This window comes from Balearica regulorum, chromosome 1 (genome assembly GCF_011004875.1).
Source record: "Balearica regulorum gibbericeps isolate bBalReg1 chromosome 1, bBalReg1.pri, whole genome shotgun sequence".
Lineage (NCBI taxonomy): Eukaryota > Metazoa > Chordata > Aves > Gruiformes > Gruidae > Balearica > Balearica regulorum.
Genome location: NC_046184.1, coordinates 142,661,039 through 142,677,876, shown reverse-complemented (window position 1 = coordinate 142,677,876; position 16,838 = coordinate 142,661,039).

The following is a 16,838-nucleotide window of genomic DNA, read 5'->3' as shown; positions in this document are numbered from 1 at the left end:
AACCTCCCAAAAATCCATCCCTACTGGTAAGTGTGAAGATCTTTCACTGAAAAGCTCCACAAGTGTCAAGCATTACCTCGGCAATAAGGCTAGTAGCTCTCCAGGCAGAGGAGTGCCATCATTTACTAGCTGAACAAAACAAGGCAGAAGAAGGTTTGTGAGGGTGATGACTTTCCCTATGACTTCTGCAGTTTCCCCCCATGTGAATTCCTCTGCTTCTTACATCCTCGCCTTGTCACCATCATTTCGTGATCTTAGAGAAACCAACTGCCTGTAAGCTCTGTGGAGGGAAGAACACAAACCAAAAGACCCTGGAGTATCAAAGCTGTGAAACCGGAGGAAGTTGCTTGCTTGACTACATCCCTTCTCGCCTTCCTCCTGAGAACCTGCCGTGGGACACAGCCAGAGCACCTGCGGCTCATGGGCTGCCTTGAGCCTGGGGGACCTCCAGGCTGGGGTTGCCCACAGCATCCGCTCGGTGCATGCAGCTGCCTGCCTGATAGCTGCTTGCCTGAGAGCTGCCTGCCCGACAACTGCCTCCCCGACAGCTGCCTGCAACGCAGCCCCATCAGCCTCTCCGCTGGGTCGGGTGAGCCCAGGCTGCCATTGCTGCTGCTTAGCGCAAAGTTAGAGATGTCTTTAAAGTTAGTGAATGGGAAGGAGGAAAGGGGCTTTGAAAGCATTGTCCAGCAGTATGGAAAACAATATGTAAGTCGAACAACAGTTTTACATGTAGGAGTGCTAAAAAGGGACTATCCTTTAATTTTATGGCCTGAACACATAACTCGGAATCAGGGAGATAAAGATCCTTACCACATGCCAAGGGGTAGAGACAGCTACTATTATAGAGAAAAAGGTAAGCTGCTGGAGGAAAATAGAAAATGATAGTCAAATTAAGAATATCTATTAATTAGCACTATTTCAATGGCAAAGGGTTTCAGATAGTGCCTTCTGGAAACTGAAAAATAACTGGGGAGTGTTTCAGTTAGTTATCTCTCCATAACACAGGTTAAAAGGGATATTCTTTACATTATTCCTCATATATGTGTGGTGAGTAGTTTTATTTCCCTTAATTTTGCTGGCTTATGTTAATATCTTCTTGCTTTTTATTGATTTAATTCTCGGAATTTAATTTGCCTGAGAGGATTTATAGTGTGACTCTCTTACATGCATTGTATCTTATCCATCATCGTTAGTATTGGGTTTACTACTGTGAACTATCATTATCACCTGATATATAAAGGTGTAAGGCAGAAGCTTCTTTGCATGTTTTGAGTTACTTTTAAAAATGTTTTTTCCTTATTTGCATAATTGCATAACTTCTTGGAGATAAGATTTCCTTTACATCATTAAATTTCCTTTTGCTCATTGCTCATCTATCCTAAATGAAATTCACTTCATTCCCAAACAGAGCAATGTTTAGTTGTTGTTTTGCTTTTATTAATTGGTTCATGACCCCTAGGGATACTTGTTTCACTCTCATCTATGCAAAGTGAATTCTAACTATGTTGTGTTTTCCTAAAGGCCATAATAATTTAATCAAAGCTTAGAAGATAAAACCGAAACTTACTAACTGTATGCATAAGTCAGTTTCTCATTGCTGGAAGAATATGATCTTCAAAGAACTCTTTTCTCAACAACAGAAACTTCAAGCAGAATAAAGAGGACGTGGCATGTTAATTTTGTGATATTAGGGAAAGGCTGATTGCAGCTTACAACAAAGCTCACACGTGGAAATGTGAAGGGTGTGAGAAGCTGAGCTTCTATGACCAACAGTTCTGAAGACAAAAGCTCTCTTCATTTTGGACTAAGATACAGGTCCAAAATCTTCTAAAATAGGAGGATTTTCTCCCTGTCTTGAAGATGAAATATTCTGTCCTGAAAATCTTCCACCCATTGTCTTTCAACATAACATCCCAAAGTGATATTCTTTTGTTTGGCATTTCACTTCATCTAATTTTGACTACTTGTCATCCCATTTTCCCTTGATTACAGTGTCCTCCGCTGCTCTCCTGCATCTCCTGTGGTTTTCAAAAGGGAAAGAAATCAAATTGAATTTAATATCCCACTGAAGAATTTTCACCTGCAGTTAGAAGAAGCATATACTCCTTTTAATGTGTATGTAAGTCAAAGAACTAGAAAAGTGTTTTTACAGAATGCACATAATCCTCTGGTGCTGTTTGGGAGAATCCATTTTCAGAGTAGAAACACATTTAATCTTTAAAGATATCCTGACACATTTATGATTTACTTAAAGATTGGTCCTGATAGCCTTACTACTCTTCATGTAAACTCTCAAGTAGACATTAATTTTCATTAGTCCCTGTATGATTTTTGACAGCCTCTTAACTCTTGCGATTGAGAAACAATTTCATCTGCAGATACTGTTTGAAAAAAACATTTATTCTGAAGTGCTCTACATCAAATTATGTCATTAAAATAAGAAGCAAAAAGAGCTCATAGCTGAGCTTGACCTGATGTCCTCAGGAGTACCGCAGCCCTAAAAACTTCTAAACATCTCTCGTTCCTGGATATCATTTAGGAGAAAATTCCTGGCTCTTCTCAACTGTGGCAGCAAACTGGGGAGTCAGATCGAGGAGGGAGGCCTGGTGTGCTCCAGCACGTCGCCTGCCCCAGGTGGTGGGTGGCAAGCTGTGTGGGCACTCTGTTGAGCCTCCTGCCCTGCCCTGCCATGTACAAATACCTTTGTGGATCTCTTATCGTGTACTTCAGAGATTTTCAGTTATTTTAAGCATAACTTTCTAATGTGGTATAACCAATTATAGAAAATTTAACAAGCCTGGGAAGTTTTATATATGTTCCTTCTTCTCTATTTTCCTTTCAAAAATTCAGATTGGTGTTTGCTGAATATGATGACTGGCTGGAATACCACTATTTCCTGATTTCCCCATGCACAGAATTACAGATTTTATATTTTCTAAGCAGAAGAATTTTGGTGTGTTGTTTCTGCTGTAAGGGAACAAAACCAAATTTTTTCAGAAGGTCCTTCACAGTTTCTTGAGACAAATTGGCCTTAGAGTTTGCCCATAACGTGGGTGGCTTAGGTGGTTTCCTGTTGGGTTTTTTTGAGGTTTTTTTCTTTGTTTACTTTTCTGATTTATCATCACTGAAAGCATTATGAGCCTATGCATTTCTTTCACATTTTGAAAACTACAGGAGATACAGGAGAGCAGAGGTCAGTGTAATCAGGGGAATATGGGGCATTTAATACATTAGGCATTCTCTGAAATGACACAACTTCAATTTTTTCAGACCTTTTTTTAAACAAAGGCTTAAATTATGTAATATGTGAATGGGTAGCAGCATTGTGTGCAACAGGAATTGCACTTGTTTAAGTTAAGGATGAATTTGGTCCGCTCACTACAATGTACAGGCGAGTGCAGTGCATGCAAAAAAACCCTTTCCTTTATCATAATATATTGCCTTTCAGACCTGAGAAGAGTTGTTATCTGGAGAACCTCACATTTTTCTAGTTATGAATTACCATGTACAAGCATCGATTTTGGTGGACATTCATTTTATGCCATTATTGAGGAAAGGCATTTCAGTCTTTCCATTCTTCACAAATCCTTTGTCTGGCCTGTATAACAAATGTTTTCATATGATCAGGATTTAAATGCTGTCACATTTTCAGTGTTAGATTTTCTACAAGCTGTTTTCTTTATTGGATTCATTTGCCCACATAATTCAGACTCTGAATTGCAATTTATTTAGATCAGGGACTGACCTGACAGTTAGGGATCGTGATTCAAGCCATTAGATATTTTTCTGTCCAATATTCAGCTCTCATTTGCCAAAATCTCTTTTTCTAAGTATGTATTTAAAACCCTTTCATTTACTGATTTACTTTTGGCTTCCTATATGAATTCATACTGATCTAGCTACCTTAATCAATAATTCATTATGCCCTGGAGTGGAATTCTTTTTTTTTTTTTTTTTTTTTTTTCCTTGGCTCCAATATGTTATAGTTACGAAAACAAAACGAAATAAGAAAAAGAAAAATTTATGGGCCCAGATGCATTAATTGAAATTAAATTGTATTTTATTGAAACTGTTCCTATTTGAAGTTGAATATTCCCATGGCAATTGAAATGACCATACATTTTAAACGTATATTACTAGCATCCCTTTTGAGGTAGACTTGGCACATGGGTTACAAAGCAGAGTTGCAATTTGGCTTTTGCACTTTGAGGAGCCCATGTGCAGTTTAGGGATTCTGTTTGATATTGGGAACTCAGTGTGATATCCATGTGACCGAAAATTTCATTTGGAAGAAAATACAGGTCTGTTTGCTTCACTTATTTGATGGCATTATTCCAATAAAAGGCTGCAAACCACAGCGATTTGTTGCAAACAATCAAATTCCAGGAAAGGTGCATGATCCTCCGCCCATATGGCATCATGCTCAGGCAAGGATCTCTCAAGCCTGGTGTCTAGGGGTCAGGCAGGCACACAGTAGATCGCTCAGTAAGTCAGACCATGTGTCTCATCTGACAAAGGATATATTTGTCAGGGCATCTGAGGAGAGCAAGAAGAAACAGAGCAGAAGGAAACCAGCTGCACAGGAGACAGAGACAGTCCATGATTTGGAGGACAAAAACAATAAAAGATGGGGATAACAGACTCTTTGAAATTACAAGGTTCAGAGAGAAAACAATACTCAAGAGGAGTGATAATATTAGTTTTCCTTTGTGTATTCCTTAGCTCAATAGCAATTAGGTTGCGGCACCTATAGACATCTTTGGTATTTGTTTGCTTCAGTTATGACGTGTGCCTGAAGAGGGGATGTTTGAACCTAAATCTCCCAGAATACCTTCAAGATCTCAGAAGAGGTATTCTTAGGTTTCAGGGCAGCCCACACAGCTCCTGAATGACCTAAGCTGGTGACGCCAGGACCTGGTGGTTGCTGTCGCCCTCGCCCGCTCTGCCCCTCCACCCCGCCGTACCTGCCCCACAGCGTGGGAGCCGAAGGTAAGCCGCCTCCACCCTCCTCGCGCCACAGCTTGCAGCCCGGCACAGGTGTGCAAACACACGTTGCCAGAGAGCAGTGTGCCATGGGGACCTAGGGAGGGCTGTGGGTAGGGAGGAGGCGGAGACGAAAGGTTGAAAACTTTGCCACTGGTATTAAACCCTGTGTTAATGCACTTTCCATTGTACAATAGGGCAGAGATTGCATTTTTCACTCAGCCCACACTATTGCTACTGCAGGATCACGCCCAGACCGGATTTTTTTATTTTACAGATTTTGTAAGAGAGAATCATGCTTTAAAGTTCCTCCTTGGCAGGCACAGCATCAATCATCCAGCGAGTTGTTTGTCTTCTCCTCACTGCTGAGATGTTGAGAGGGATTCATCAAGTATTAATAAGTCCTCTAGGCTGCTTGCCGTGAGATATAAAACTGCAGCCTGTAATTCCATGCTTTGAAAAGAATATATCTCTCTGTCTCAGTATATGTTAAAGGTGCTCTGTGAAATAATTAAAGAGCAGAAAGACAGGATATGGCCAAAATGTTAAAAACAAGAGCCCAGGAGCTACCCATGTAATTCTTCAATTGCTTTGCTGAAACCTTTTCATCTCTACCCGTGAAAACACCTCTACACAGATGTGCCAGACAACATAGGCACATAATATCTAAAAACACCTGAACTGGTGAGAAGCAGCTCTAGAACACACTGCCCAGTGGAAGAAAAATACTTTGTCAATGTGTAATAGATATGGCTTGTCATACTGGATACAAGGATGCTCTGAAGATATAGCCTCTTTGGGCTTATTAAGTTGTTTGATAAATCATCAAAAGGCAATTAAAAATTCTAATGTCCTCTGATAAATAGGCTTGCAAAAAAAACCCGCAAAACAACATTAATTCAAAGTTCTACTTACTTATGAGAATGATGTGTGCATGGTCATGTGTGTTCACATATCACAGCACAGATGAAGAGACCATATCTGAATAGAAAGCATAATGCCTCAAAAGCTGGAAAATCAAATGGGGGACAATAAGGATGGCAGAGGGAGTTTCTCTTTATATTTGAGTACAATGTAGAGGTTAGAAATGTGATTCTGGGATCAGAGCCACAGGGTGCTCTGGGGAAAATATATGTATTAGTGTTCTCTTTCTGTAACATTATTCAAAATCTTCCTGTCTCATTTCATTTCCACAAAATATAAATGTGGGCATATTAAACAAAGCATTCTTGGGTTTACTCTACTTATTTCCTTACTCCTAGTAAACCTTCTTATCTCAGTGAAATTGCTGTTCAGACAAACTGCCCTTGAGGAGCAAATCAGCCTTCAGAGGAATGCACAGAAGGCAAGTGAAGTTCTAGTTTCTGATGGCCAAGTGATGCAATAGCTGCTACTGCTGCAGTAGCATATTGCCAAAAAGCTGGGGTAGCCAACAACCAAGATTTTACCCCAGGACCAGGTAGAAGGATAGAGTTAGTAGCAATATTTAACATGTTTACATTTCTTTTAACAGTAATTGGATTAATGCTCATATAATTCGATTAAATCTCAGACTGCTTATGTTTTCTTTAACTACTCTGGTAGCACACTCATTTTAAAACAGTCATCTGAAGGGGACTCTTCATAGAATAGGAGCAAAACGATCCTCTCCCTAGGATCCAATCACTGCTATGAATATCCCATCATTGTAAAAGCAGCATGAGAGGGGCCTTGATAAAATAAGAACACTTTGAGGATGCTCAGTAAAATAAAAACAGCTTATCTGCTGGAAAGAATATAGTAATTCAGCCCAAATTACAGATCTGGACTTTATTTTCTGCTACTGACTTGTGCTTGGGGACAAAAGTTGTGGGTATTTTCTTCATGTTTGTAGGGTTCACAGCTCATTAGCAGTAGTCAAGAAATCACAAATTAAATTTTTAATCAGCATATTGGTCATTTAATGCAATTTGTAAGTATTTTCAGAATTCTACAACACAAGCATGACTACAGATTAGATATTGGTTATTCATCACATTTTATGGCCCTTTATGTGAATAAAAGACAACAGTATTCTAAAGGTCAAATGTGAAATGTAAGAGGCAAAAACCACCAAGCATATTTTCTTCTTGTTGAACATTTTGTTTGTGCTGTGCATAAGTTGCCCTAAGGATTTCTTGCTGTCTTTGGAAAGTCAACAAGCAAACAATCTGAAAAGGATTAATATTGATTTTACAGAATACAGTGCAGTTCTGCTGCAATTCTTCTGTCTGCAGCAGAAAGTCATATTTATTGTTTTGAACAGAGGACAATTAATATAGTAGAAGTTAACCCAGAAATATTGGTCTAGATTATTTCACTATTTTAAATTGCTCCAGCTACTTCTGTTCCACTGGTTTTATGAGTGTAGCTGAGAAAAACTATTGCACTTGTCAATCTCATCACGGATTCAATCAAAGTTTAGTCAGATGAACACATCAAGGAACAATGTACAGCACACATCAAGGAACAATGTACAGAAAGTACCAGTGTTCCTGAGATTGATGCTGATACCTCACAGAAACTCATGCAGGGTGCGTTTGGCTGCAGCAATACAGATACTGGACTCGGTGTTGAGAGATTGCAGATTGGCTCTAAATACACTCACGGGGAATGTCTTTTGCAAGGAGAGGGGTGTTAAGTGAGAGTCGGTTGCTTCCATGCTCAGGGCAGCAAGCGCAAAACTGTTTGAGTAGATGGATGTCCTCTTCCCATAACTTCCTCGCTGGGGAAGCCCTAGCACAGCTTTGTACTGCCTCAGCTGCCTTTGCCAACAAGTGCTGGTGCCCTAAATGCAAAGGCAGGGCCCACAGGCAGAACTGACTAACAAGAGAGAGCCAGGGCTGCGAATAGTTTGCTGCTCTTGCATTAGCCCAAGGGAGACCAGCAACAAGGATTCACTCTGCGGATGTGAAGCCTCTGTGTGGCCACGGGCCCTGGCATGTTTTAGAACAGGCTTCACCTGCCCTGGTCCTGGTAGCTGAGAGGCTTTGGAAGATATTGCACAATCCTGATGTAGCTTCCCACAGACTTGGTTTTTTGTTTGGGGTTTTTTGTTTGTTGGGGTTTTTTTTCTTTTTTTTTTTTTTCCCCCCTCAGGAATACTGATGACTAGCTAACAGCTTGAAGTTTGGTTTGGCTAATTCATTTTTCCATGAAAATTCTTTGAGAAGATAAACAGTTGCTTATAACTTAATTTAAAGAAGGTTTAGTTCAAACCCTTAGGTTTCAGGGGAGATCCTTCATATCCTTTAGGGAACAGGCTCTTGGTAGCGCTACCAACATCCATCAGTTACTTCTGTCACCAGTTGAAGAGTGTAGACCCAGTGCTAAGTGAAAGTAAAAAGACTAATCTGCCGGGTCAACAAAAAGCCTTTTCTGTGGAAATCTATTTTGGCCAATTAATTGTAGATTTACACAACCTTTGCATTGGATCACAGCTCAAGAAGTAATACTTGCAGATCAGCTTATTGCAATTTTATACTGACTATTCAAAAATCATTCTTTCTATGAAGGAAGTATCCATCCTCCTTGACTGCTTTCTGTCCATTTTTGATCTGTTTCCTTCAGGAAAGATATATAAAGGACAACAGTAATTATATAATATTTGAATATAATAATTCAAATAATTCATATTCTCAGAGCTATAAATTCACCAGCAAACAGCTTTTGAACTCTTTGTTTCAAATATGGTAAATGGAACACAGTATTCACTAGTTTTAAAAAAAAATTGCTTCCACAGACAGTGACAATTTGTTTCATACAGCCATTGTTTTCGTAAAAGCAGAGCAAAAATTTTACCACTCCATTCTCCCTCCCATATTCTGACTGAAAGTGTAACACAGCCAGTGAATTTATTGCTAATTTGAAAAGGAATCAATTTTGATACCATGTCATCTAGTTTGCCTTCTCTGTCACATACATGCAAACTTTTTATTTCTATTTAATTAGCTTATACCTTTGCACCATTATTTTCTACATGTCAAGACACTATCAATGTTTTCAAATATGTCATATTAGAATATTCAAGATAGTTAAGGAAAAGTGTTGTTCGTGTATTTGTCCACTGTTAGTAAAAGAAGAAACAAGACCTTATAAAATGTTAAACAATGACTACATTAAAGTAGAAATTAAAAAGAAATTTTATTTCTGCCCAAAGAACTAATTTTTTTTATCAAACCAAGAGTAGTATCAGTTGTGACTAGTAATATCTAAAATATCAGAGCACTTCAGGAATATTTCTGAGGACTGATGTATTGTCTTCTAATTTGTGAGAAATTAATAGTTAAACACACTTGAATAGTTAAACATCCAAAATTTAATATTATTGCCATTGTTCATAACACCAGATGGCACTGTTACATATTGGTGTCCAAGTTCTTTTTGAGAACAAATCTTGACTCTTGGGAAGACAGTCTGGAAGTTGCTGTCCATTTTTGCTTTTATGAATTGTGTTATGGACAGCATGAGACAGCAGCTGTTAAAAAGAAGCTGCACAAGTAGCAGTTCACTCTCTGATAACACTTAATTCTTCAGCCAGTGACTTGAGCATTGAAATAGGACCACCAGTCATACTGAAAAAGGGTTTATAAGTAGCATTTGCCCATCTCTTTTCCTGGAACATGTATCTCTAACAGGAAAGTTATAAATAGAATATGTCCACACTCTGATTCATAATTTCTCCTCCACTACACATTGCTTTTTGCTTGACTAGGTTGACTGTCAGCTTCAGACATTCACCATGCTGAGAGAACAAGGCAAATGCCATCAGTATATCTAAGGTCTTCTTTAAGCAGAATTGTGTACAGTACCATACCACAAACAGCTGCTTCTCCCAACGTGTCCGTCAGCTGAGCAGTGCTAATAGTGAACAGTCAGAATGGGCAGGACTCACCTGTGCCACGCACCCATGGAAACTGAGGAAAAATGCCATTTAGCTGTCATTGACCCAAACAGAGCTTTCCATACCTTTAGGGGGTTCTTTCATCAGTATTACTTCTTCCTTGGGATTTTGAGTCACTTCCTCAGGTCTTCTAGGCTTGCTTGATGTGCTGAATCAAGTGCCTGACAGAGACAGGCAAAACCAAAAACTTCACAAAACAGACAAAACTCATTAAACCAAGTTTTTTCCTCAGAAAACATCTGTAGTGTGGGAACCTAGTCAAAGGCAAAATATCTGGTCTAAATCCACACCAAATACTCCAACTTTGCCTCAAGGTGCACTGCCGACTGAGGTGTGAATACAGAAGCAAAGACTACCTGACCAAAGAATAAGGCTTCTGTGGATGCTATGTAAACCCCACACCTCATTTTTGAGCAGAACCATTCTGAAGTCCTGGGAATGATGGAGTACACACTGAATTTAAGAACCTATGCAGACAAATCACAAAACTCACCCATCACCAGCAGGGATCTTATCAGCTCTGATGCCGTACCAGATTTTTGGCAGTGGGCTGTGATCTCACTTTCTTTCTGGCTGTGGGAAGCTTCCTGCTCACAAAGGAGGCATGAATAAACTGCTTCAAAGTGATTTTTCCATTGATCCAGTAGATCTTGCAGCCTGCCACTCTGCCTATTAGAGATGTCATTCAGTTTAATAGAAGCTACAGCAATTATGTCTTGCATTTAGAAGGCTTTCCAAGTTGAACATGATCTTTTCTGAGCAATGAGTTGACAGTATTCTAAACTTGAAACCAGATGACCTTTCTTTTTTTAATAAACATCTCTGGTGACACTTACTGTATGGCAGATTCTTATTTGCAATAGCTGCTGCAAAAATCATCTCACATGTGATGTTTGATAGGTCTGCTGGGCAGTTGTCAGCACAGGTGATCTGAAATAATTTTGTTAAAAAATTAAAAGAAACTGAAAATTCAGACTTTGGGAATGTCAGAAAGCAGGGAGCTGCCTGACAGCTTGACTCTAATATGATCTCTCCGTTAAAATCTCTTACTTTATCTACCAGAATATCAAGATTGGGCAAGCATTTTTACCAGCAGAAAATTGTTTCCAGTATCAATTTTTCTGTCTATTCATAAACTAAAGTCTGTTAATCACCAATGACTTCTAACGACCAATAGCAATCCAAATGCAACTGTTCAGATTGGTACTAACACTCTTGATCAAACCTGAGGTAATGGAAGAAGTCAGTAATCATTGTATCACTGGGAAATATGAATCCCAACAAGTGCTGTCTATATCTACTCGTCTTCATATCAGGTTTCTCCAGTGTAACTGGCTGGATGCCCTAATCACTTTCTACACACCTATTAGTATAATCCAAAGTAATGATGACTTGTCTTTCCAGGTGTCATTAACAGTAACTGCCTGTTGTTGACAAAATAGATCACAGTCTGTGTTGCTAGCCTGAATCTTAATAAAAAGACGTACCACAGTGATCTGAACTGACCCCAGTTAGTCTGAAATCAAATGTTGATGAGTACTGTAGGGTTACACTGTAAGTAAACAGGCCCACTAAATATACAGCAAGCCCGAAATACCATTTTGGCATGGAGATAAAGTAGAGCAGCCAAGCTCTACTGAAGCAGCCTATTCAAGAGGCCTGCAAACAGAAATGATTGACTATTTCACTGAGTTTCTCTTTTTAACCAATAGTTTTCATCTGTTGTCAGACGAATTTGTTTGAATCGGTACTGATAAAATTTGGGATTCTTAAAGTGTCAGTAGCAAATCTTTCTTGAAACATCCTAATTGACAAACTCACATGAATTCAATGTACTTACAGCACATTAAAAGTAGAATCTGGACATTAGGGGATTTAGGCACTAAGCAAAGTGGCATCCAGTCCAAAATTGTGAACACGCATTTTCATGTCATGCATTCATTTTATGCTCACAGCATAAGCTATTCAGTCTATGTTGTATTTCCACACCTTAAAAAAATCTTTTAAAGAGTCTTTTAAATCTAAAATTCATAGCTTTACTGTATTCATACTTTGTAAAAACATGGGCATTTTCTCAACCAGCTCTTCATCATTTCCAGGCCAGGATACCTCAGTTCAAGCTTTTTACCTAATAAGGAAGATGGCAGCAGGTGTTCTGATGAAAGGCAACCCAAACACCAGTTTTATATTTTGTGACTGATGTGCTTTTATCAGAATGGCTTGTTTGCAAGATCTTTTTGATCATTTTCACCTCAGAAGGAGGTAAAAACTCCTGGCCATTTCAACTACAAGAATAAATTTTGGTGGTAGTGGTGTTTGCCAGACACATTATCATGATATGACCACATCAGTCATATCCTAAGGGCTGGAATCAACATACAGCAGATGAATTATTTTGTCAGATCAGAAAAGTTACTATCTTCAAAGTAGTTTATTTTGTTTTTATTTGGTTCTGTAATACTGTTATTTAATTCATATACCAACATTGCCAGTCAGAGATATTCGAGACATTAGGTTCTTGCAGTCATATTTCCAGCAGAGATCTAGGGGTGGTAGATCTGGAGATACTGTGAATGTAATTAATTTTATTTGCAAATAAATATTAGTCATGGAACACAGATTATTAACGACCATGCTGGGAATTTGTCCTCTCAGGAATTTCAGCACAGTATTAGAACAATATTTTACAAAGAGCAATGATAACTAGAGGCCAAGGCAAAGAGAAAATACTTCTGTTGCTCATAGTAAAGACTCAACACTGTGAAAAACACAGCAAGTTCTTATTAGGTACTTGGAATAGTATATTATTTTTACGGGACTTTTACATGCAACTGATATTTATTTCATTCAATGGACTTAAAGTAAAATCCAAATGAAAAGAACCCTTTTTTTCTTGATTCAGCTCAGCAAATTAATATATCTGTTGTATCATAAAGATGCTCCATAAAATGCCAGCTATACAATCCAAAACTAAACGATTAATCAGAACTGAATAGATGGAAAAGACTCTCACCTTTCTAGAATCTAGATTTTCAAGCAAGTGAAATGTTCACCATTCATTTCCATTTTTTTCTAGTGAAAGTTTTTTGGGAAAAGCATAGTGTGAAACACTGTGGAAATTAGTTTTCCTGTATTTGGGAAAAAAGATATTAAGTGATGTTTTAGTATTTACATAATATCTTTCTTATTTTGACAGTGAAAATTCCATTAGTGTATTAAATATAATACATGGTCAACTGTTTTTGGCTTAATCTGGAATTACCCTTTTCCCAAGGAGATGTTAATATGCCTGATCTTATATCTGTTTTTTTGTTTGTGTTTTGTTTTGGTTGGGTTTTTTTGTTTGTTTTTCACTGTATTCTGGTGTATTTTTTTAAATTTTAATATTTTGTAGGTAAATACGGTAATGTGCCTTTTGTTCCTTCCAACAAGGCAATAATTTACACATTTTTTCTTCTTTTTTTTTTTTTTTTTAATTTCTAGGCTACTCCTTGACCAAAAGAGTATGGCTAATAAAACGAGCTCTTGGTTTCTTGCTTGGGAAGACCATATATTTTTTGATTCTTTATCATGCTTCCTGTTTCTTCAAAGAAAACTTAACCTTGAGATATTCTTGAATTCCAGATTGTATTTTTCCCCAAACTTCTCCACATTCATATGCAGAACTAGTTAATAACATCCTCCAGATCCTATAATGCAAAGTAAAATATGTCCAAATTTAACATCTTTACTAACTTAGTAGCAATATAGTTCTGAACAGAGAATGCCAAAAAGCCCTTTTTCTCCATCAGATTGTTTAAGCCCATGTCTCTACATTCCTCCTCCTTAGAGCCTAGGGTTTGTCCCTAGATGATGACCTCTTTCAACACCCAAGCTATTGTGGTGAGTATTGCAAATATGGTTTGTGCAGCCACAGCTACTAGTAATCCCTTTGGATGAATAATTCTCCATAAGCCATGATTATTACCATGATGACCCTGAAAGAAGGACTTGAATGATCTCCCTGCAAGTGGAGGGAAGGTGGCTTGCTGAAAGACATGTAACATTTTTGCAGCAAGACTAGTGGCTATCTCCACTTTTGTTCCAGCCTGTCTTTCTATACTGGATCTGCCTCATGTCTTTGCTTCAGGATCCAACCCTCCTCCCGATCGTTGGCTTCTTCCTTACATTTATGTCCATATCTTACCTTGTGCTCTTAGTCTCTGCTTTGCCTCCTTTCTGAACCTTGCCTCAAGTCTCTGCACCACTTCTGCCTTGACTTTCTGCTCTAAACATCACACAGGACCATTGCTTTGCCCGAGTGCTAAAAAAATCAATTGGTAGAATCATCACATAAATCTGTGAGTATGTTTTGGCTGTCCATCTCCATTTATTTCCAGAAACAGATTTAAAAAATACTTGGCCTGCCTTTGTTAGGTTTAGTTTGCACATTGTAACTTCAAGAAAATAAAAATATTTAGATGACATTTATATATAGTCATACATGTATAATTTAAACATACTTACACAGGATGGCTCCACTGAGCCACTAGAGCTCTCACCGGCTGTCCTGTCATCATCGGGCTTAGATATGGATCTGTTATATCTTTTCATCACAATTTTGCCTGGAGAATTTTTTTCAGAGCAGTAGTTCTTGCCAAATCTAATACGAAACCAGCAAATAGAAATGTTATATATGTCTGTGCAATCTAATCTGCAGCAAAATTTTTCAGACAAAGAAGCATTCCAATGCAATGGCAATTTATTATTTTAAACCAATTCCCAATGCCCTGAAAAATACATTCTTAAATGACACAAAATACCTTTTTTCCCAACATTTGTAATTAAAATCTATGTAGTGCTGAACCACTGCAGCATCTCTGGTGAGAATCTAAATGAGTCCACCTATGGAGGAAGATGATACTGTTTGTATTATCAACATTCAGGTTCAGTTTAACATTTTTGTTATCAAATCTAATCCTGTGAAGAAAATCAGTCACTGTATCAGTCTTCACAACTGCTCCTCACACCTAGCGTATGACTCGCTCAAAACTCAGAAGGTTTTGTTTTCAAAGGGAAAGGAAGCATCTACAAATGTGATTCAATAACAGTTCCTGAGAGCAAATAATTGCCCCAGGCTATTTCATCATTCCCCAGCAAAGTAAATTAAGAAATAACTGAAGTGCACAAGCGATACTGTGATATTAAGGAAAAATTTACTTTATAGAGATGTGTAAAAAAGAAACATAATAACTCTTTGGGAGAAGAAGAGTAAATTTAGTGTTTGTGAAATATTCATTCATGGAGAATAAAGACTCCATAACCAGAGATTAGACAAGTGTTCTTGTGGCAGCTTGACCTTCCCTGGTATTAGCAAGCTTTCCCTCCAGCTGGAACATCACATCACGGGATGAAGGGGCACCCTGACATTTAAGTTTCTTTGGTGAGCCAACCCTGAAGATGGCTGGTGGTGTAGTGTTTCAGTAACGTGGGTATCATCTGCGTACTCACTAGCATTTGGACAGAGCCCACCAACCATTTCTCGACAAGCTACTGAATACCTAACAGCAAGACTATTTGGACCAGGCCTGCTGTGTCAGAGAGATGCTGAGATACGTGTGCATGCAACGAGAGAACAAGCAGCACAAATCTAAGGGAACCATTACTTGATTGTTGCTGCAGTGTTGTCAGGCAGAGTTCACTGGAGACATGCCTCTTTTCCCCACAGTTTGACAGTTCTAAAAATATAAAATATTAATTGAGCGAAAATTCGCTTTTCTTCTCAGTTCACCCTAGAAAGCATCTATCCAAGAGGCACTCTTTTGATGTCTGCATTTTTGCTAATGTCTGCACTGTATCCAATATTCCTTTTTTTGGCGGGGGGGCAGAAAGGTGGTTAAGACTGTCATACTAGATAGAAAACAAATGTTTCTATGCACATGGTTAATTCTAGTCCTGAAAACTGGCAGAAACTAAATTAGTGCTAATAATTTACCCCTTATTATGAAAACTATTTTTTTTTTTCTCTGCCTCTCCACCCTTCCCGATGCTGCACTGTTAGCATCACAAAAGCATCGGCATCAGCTGGCCGCTGTTACTTTTGGCTGCCTCCCCCTCCCTTTTGATGACCGGACTTTCCAAATCATTCCCTGTAAGCGTTCCTCTAGGATCTGAATTGCCAGACCTCATGTACCACGTACATAAAAGGCTGCTAGAGCAGTCAGTACGGCGTTACTAGCTGCATTGCAGCTCACAGCGTTTTCCAGAGTGGAGCAGACGATCAAAGTTGGAAAGAGACTGAAATTTGGACAAAAGCTTTCTGTTTTCAGTCTGACTTGGAGAAGGCTGAAAGAGCAAGGTAGAGTTTTCATTTGGAAAGATCTTGGCAAGCCATTTCTGTCACATTTTTGTTACAAAGTGACATTTTTGTCACATTTTCACTCTTATTTTTTTACTTATTTTAAAATTCTTTGAATACATCTAAAGCTAAATGCATTCATAAACAAAAATTTAAATAGATAAACACATTTCATAGATTTTAAACTGAGTTAAAGAATGCTCCTGCTTTTACTGAAGTCCCTGAGGACAGTGTGAGGCAGATATTTCAGTCTAAAAAGGCACAGCAAGACTCAACAATGATCTTGTGGCAATACAGAACACTAATCTGAGACACAAGAGACCATGAAGTGTATCTGCAATAAATGGAAAATGAAAAAGTAAGGCAAGGACAAATTTATCCATAAAGATTTAACAGAATTATTATTAGCATTAGGAGCTGTTAGCTTAATGAAATTGCTATTAGTTTTACCAACAAAATACAGTACCCCTGCAGGAGTTACTGTAAGCAATGCCACTGGAATCTCTGAGCAACAATTGATTAATTATCAGAGCAATTCTTTTTTCTTTTTTTTCCCCCTCCCTAATAACCAGACTTTTCCTTGTCTGTCTCATT